Below are 6,210 nucleotides of genomic sequence, written 5' to 3'. Positions count from 1 at the left end.
CGAAGAGCGGGGTTGTGGAGAGGCAGGTATGTTATCCTCACTTTCATCTTCCGTGTTTTCTACTGACATTTCCGAATCGCTTTGATTTAGTTCCTGCGCTTGTTCATTTAGGTTCTCAGTGTTGGGGAATTGGAATTGAGATGGGATTCTCGTGGTTGCTGGTGGAGTTAGTAAAGCGTTTTCTTCTGAGGCGTTAGAAGGGAAGGTGATGGAGGGTCCAGACTGCTGCGTAGCCGTCTGATATGAAAAAAGAGATTCATTTGAATCGTCGTCGGATTTCGTCAAAGGGAGTATAGATGCGTCAGGAATAGGTGGATTTCGGGAGAGTGCGTCCGCTACTACGTTAGTCTTTCCTGTTTTATATTGTATCTCATATTCATACTCTGAGAGTTTTAGCCTCCATTTCCATAATCTTGAACTAGGGTCCTTGATTGAATGTAGCCAGACTAGTGGCTTATGGTCAGTGAGTATTGTAAATTTTCTGCCGTACAGGTAGTGCCTAAAGTATGTCACACAGTAGACTACGGCTAGGCACTCTTTCTCTATGGTGGAGTATCTTCCTTCTGCCTCATTTAGAGTCCTGGAAATATATGAAATCGGTAAATCTTTTCCTATTTGTCCTTGGCTTAATACGCCTCCTATTGCGTATCCGCTGGCATCGGTGGTTAGTAAAAATGGTTCTTTAAAATTTGGATATTGCAAGACAGGCTCCTTTAATAGTTCGCGTTTTAAGGAATTGAATGCGTTCTCTTGGGATGGGGTCCAAACGAAAGATTTATTCTTCTTTAAAAGATCTGTTAATGGTTTCGCTATCCTTGAGAAATTTTTAATAAATCGTCGATAATATCCTGTTAACCCGAGGAATTGTTTTATATTCTTATAGTTTCGGGGAATCGGAAAGTGTTCGACAGCTTCAATTTTGCTGGGATCTGGTCGTACGCCGTCGTTTCCTATAACATGCCCCAGGTAGGCAACTTCGTGCCTTAGAAATTGGCACTTATCAGGTTGTAACTGCAGATTTGCTTCCCTCAGTCTCTGCATTAATTCTTTGACTTTTGTATGATGTTCTTCTATAGATCTGGCGTAGATAACTATGTCGTCGAGGTAGACGAATAGTTCATTTCCTTGTAGTCCGGTAAGAACGTTATCCATCAACCGTTGGAACGTTGCGGGTGCATTTTTGAGGCCAAAGGGCATCCGCTGATATTCGTAATGCCCGTATGGCGTTGAGAATGCTGTCTTCCCCTGATCTTCGGGAGCCATTGGAATTTGATGAAATCCTTGTGCGAGATCAAATATGGAGAAATATTTTGCACTACCCAACTGGTCCAATATTTCTATTATATTGGGCAGTGGGTATGCGTCTCCTACAGTTTTTTCGTTTAATTTACGAAAGTCTATTACCATTCTCCATTTTTTTTTCCGTCAGCCGCAGGCTTTTTGGGTACTATCCATAGAGGAGCGTTAAATGGTGACGAGGAAGGCGTTATTATTTCGTCTGCTAATAACTTAGTCACTTGCCTGTCTATCTCCTCCTTGTGGACTAGCGGGTATCTATATTGCTTTACATGGATAGGAATATTATCAGTGGTTGGGATGGTGTGTTTGACTGAGGTGGTGAAGCTTAGATTTTCCCCTGGGAGGTGGAAACAGTCTCCGTATTCTTTGAGTAAGGCGTTCACATGATCCGCCTCTTCTTCGTTTAAATGCTCGGTGTTGATTAAAGATTTAAGTTGTTCAGTACGATTAGAAGATGCTGAAAGCGCCTCTTTTGTATGTATGTGACCCTCGAGGTTTGAAGACACTGGAATTGCGTCCGTGTTGTTCGAATAGCCTCTGAGGTTATAGACCTCTTCTTGATCAAAATTTGAATCGGGAGATTTCCCATAGTCGGAGAGCTTTCCTTGGCTCATGGATTCAGTATTACATGTATTTAAAGGATTCTCAAGGTTCATCGACCCTGGAAGCGTGCCGGTGGTACCCTTGAGGCTGGGAGGTGCTGGTAAAGCGTCAAGACTTTTATAGTCGTTTGAAATGAAAGATTTCCCCGGTTGGGAGAGCTTTTCATGGCTCAGAGAAGACTCCGTCAGGTCCCTAGAAGCGGGAGGCTGAGCAGAGGTTTTTGAATAAGAGAACTCTTCGGAGTTCAATGCTTTGGAGGATGAGGATTTCCCATAGTTGGAGAGCTCCTTTTGGCTCATTAATTTTTTAGAGGTTAAAGGATTTAGCGGACCTAGGTGCTCCTCGGAGTCACCTGGTATTGAATATTCGAAGAGCGGCAAAGGGTAAACTTCTACAGTGTAATCGTGCTCAGTCAAATTATAAGCTTTCATGTGCCCCTTCCCTCGGGAATTTTTGACTAAGGCTCTGCCAAGAAGCAACCCTTTTACTGGCTCATTTCGAGGAATGTAACCCTCTTTTCTCTCCGGGTTCGTAATATTAAAAGATACCGTTACGACGGTTCGTGACGGTACTAGTACTTTTTCTTTTTTAAAGAAAGGTACTTGAATGTCTTCAAATGCCAAACAGCTTTGATTATAGTCGATGATGGCATTATTTTGATTTAGAAATTCGGCACCTATTATGCCGTCGGCAGGTATGCCGAAGTCGTCTCGGAAACGTAGAATTTCGTTCTTTTTCCCATAATTTCAAAAGTGGCTGACCCTAATGTCTGAATTGGTTTTTTTGTGATGCCCTTTAATCTTAATTTATCTTTAGTGTTTATAGGGGTGCTCTTTAAAATTCCTATTTTTATGAGGTTTACGGAGGATCCCGAGTCTACCATAAAGAAACAGTAGGCCTTGAAATTTTTACAGGTTATGACGACCTTTGGTTGGTGCGTTTCTGAACCCATCGGACCTAAGTTTGCAACTCCGATAGTGGCATTGGAATCATCTGATATTATTTTAGTTGGTTGGGTAACCAGCGCCGGGTCATTATAATTTTTTAATAAAGTTTTTGAATAACTCGAGCCTTCTTCTTCCGCGTTAAAATCTTTCAAGTTTCTGTGGTGGTCGGCTCGGTCTGCACTGTGATGGGGTGCGCGGTTGCTTGGGCCGGTTCCTTGGTCGCGCTCTCCGTCGGGCGGCCCTCCGCGTTTCCCGACGCCTGCATAGCATTTCTGTATGCCAATTTCCGGCACTCTGCTACTCTATGTCCTGGAAATTTGCAATAATTGCAAATGCCAGGGGAATTCGGTCCTGGTTGGCCCGGTATTAAGGGTCTAATCCATGGTCGCGGAACGAAAGTGTTAGTGGCGTTCTTCAGTATTGATTTAGGTTGTTCTGGCTCGGCGGGTCTTGGATTATTTATATCTGCACGCGTAACGGCGAATTGCCGAGGCACAAATTGTCTCTCGCGCTGTTTTTCTATTTCTAAATTTCTCGTAATTTTTACGGCCCACTCAATAGCTTCGTCTAGGGTGCCTATATTTCGGTGTTCCATTCGCGTGATTACATTGGATGGTAACCCATTTACAAATGCTTCTAAAATTTGTCCTTCTATTTCGTTGTTAAATAAACGGGGATTATTGATGCCCTGTCGTCTGTTTCCATCCAATATAGCGAGTTTCAAGTCCTTAATTCTACCCGCATACTTCAAAACTGTCTCGTTTGGCGATTTGTATGCATTAGCTAGTTCTCCGCGATACTGTGCTACGGATTTATTAGGGGCGAAAATGTTTTTCAGTTTGTCTAACAAATCCACAACGCGTGTGTACACGTTACCCTCTATAACCTGATATGCGTCCCCTTCGATTTTATTTATAATGAACTGTACTAGCTGTGATTCTTGCACTGACGGCAGTAAATCGCGAGCACGTTCACATGCTCGGGCGAATTGAAAAATAGAAATCTTGTAACCGTTAAAAGGGGGAATGTTTGCTACTACATCTTTTATTTTCAGGGTTGGCGTGATTACGGGGGGTTCTTCCTGTTCCGGCGGGTCGGCGCATTCATCGTATGCGAACGCGGCGCGGGAAGCTTCATTCACGCGCTGTTCAAGATTGCTCACTTGCTCTGGTAATCCGCGTAGTCGCGATAGTTCCGTTTGAATTTTTGATAGGACGTCGAATAGGGAATTCGCGTCTATGTGTTCGACTGGTTTCTCGCGATCGCCTAAGTTCCTTTGCTTCCTGTCAGTATCCGAGTCAATGCTCACCGAGCCTTGCGATCTTGTATTATGAGCCATTGTGAATTTTTTGTATATTTTTCCCTCTTTTTTTTTTTTAAGTTTATTTCTGCTCCAGTTTCAGGATTTATTTCTGCTCCTGTTTCGATTGACTGGATGTATGTGTATATATTAATTGTCGTTGAACCGTCGTTGTTATTACGGGAATTTATTAACTCGGGGTTTAATAAAAACAGGCTATACTTTTCAACGCACTCAATACACATAAACCCGGGTCGCGCGACGGTCAGACGTACGCGACACCATTGACAACTAATTCCGGGCGGCGTTCCGTTTACCGTGAGGGTGTATCTAAATATCTTATGCCATTTTATTTGTTCAATTGGGGGTAGATTCTGCTGGCAATTATAGCAGAGAGCGGCAGTAGTTATATGGTGAATATAACCGGTGCCCCTTTGACAAATAAATATTGGTTCTATCGCGGAGCCCCCCTGTGCATTAATTAGCGTTTCGTAATTTCTTGGTATTCTCGGAGTCATGCGTTATACCAGGATTATATTAGAGGTCAAAATAATGACTTGGCGAGCTTGTAGATATATTGCGCAATAATACAAACTTTAGTACAATACCTGTGATTAGTATGGTATGGATTCCTTTAATTCTGTAAGAATGTGATATAGTACATTAAACTAAACACAGCGTGATAAATTAGTATATAAAAGAAATAGTGAAAACTATGTAATGATTGAACAAAGTTATAAGAATGTAATAGCAATATAATAGGAAAAATATATATAGTTGCATATAGTAAGGTATAAATGGAACGATAATATTTTGTGAATTTTCTGAGATTTATTTCTTATAGGTGCTCGTAATAAAATTATAAATAATAAAACTCAAGTTAATATTGAATGTAATAAATGATATATATATATATATATATATATATATATATATATATATATTATGTAATAAAATGCTCTTAACTTCTAGAGAATACACATATATATCTATTTTGCAATGTTATTCCACGTCTTCACCGTAAATTTCGATATTTATAACTACGGTGTCGTCGTCTTCATAATATACTGCTTCAGCTAAATCAGGGTCTTCCTGATATTCGTTAAATTTAGTAAGGCATTCGTAGCATTCCTCCCCAAATCGAGGCCTGGTTAACAATTTAGAACAGTTTTTGCAAAAATGATTAGTGGAAACACCGTCGATAGTCAAAGTATGCCTATAAACTCTGCGCCAGTTTAGTCTTTCAGTATGATCGAACTTATTTAGACACAGCTCACAAAAAGTTATGTCGCTATTTATTCTATGGCAGAGTGCTGATTTTTGACAAACGTACAACCTTATTGGCGGAGGAGGAGGAGGTGCTACTTCGTAAATTGGCGTAAGGGGTCTTGAAACTTTGTGCGGACACATAAATGTCTTAAAATATTTTCGTAACTCTTAGACAACGTAATGAAATAAATGAAGTGTACAAACTAGCTAATCGATTAAGATATATATATGTATATTGTAATAAAATATCATATGCTGCAAAGTAAAACGTGATTATAAGGTGGGTATAATAAAACACACAATAATAGTAGTACAATATATAGAAATAGCAATAGCATATATGTATTTCTTTATTTGTCGCTGGCGCTAACGCTCTCAATCTGAGTCTTTATATATTCGCGACGCGGGTCGTTTTCCGGAATATCTGTATTTAGTAAAGGAGACTTTTCGACCGTAATCGGAATTAGTTTATACACAAAGCTTTCTTTCTCATCTGATTGTTCTTGAGCCGAAACGCTAGGATCATCTATATTATCGGATCCGACGGAACGGTTTGCTAACTCTTGAAAATGTATTCGCATTAAGCGTCGGAGCTGGAATTTTCGTCCTGCGCGGCGCGTTTTTGGCATGTCTTATTCTTCTTTCCAATATCCGTCCCTTGCTTCGTTCCAAATGTGCGGAATCCTGCCTCACCAGAAGGAACGAACAGGGCGAGAGCGTGCGGCGTTTCCTCACCACTCTCAACGTCTATTGGCTGTGTAGGATTGCGGAGCAACGACGAGTGGCCTATCC

This window comes from Polyergus mexicanus, unplaced genomic scaffold, assembly GCF_030449975.1.
Source record: "Polyergus mexicanus isolate NDT 795.1 unplaced genomic scaffold, iyPolMexi1.0 SCAF_20, whole genome shotgun sequence".
Classification (NCBI taxonomy): Eukaryota; Metazoa; Arthropoda; class Insecta; order Hymenoptera; family Formicidae; genus Polyergus; species Polyergus mexicanus.
Note: the sequence above shows the minus strand (reverse complement) of the source record.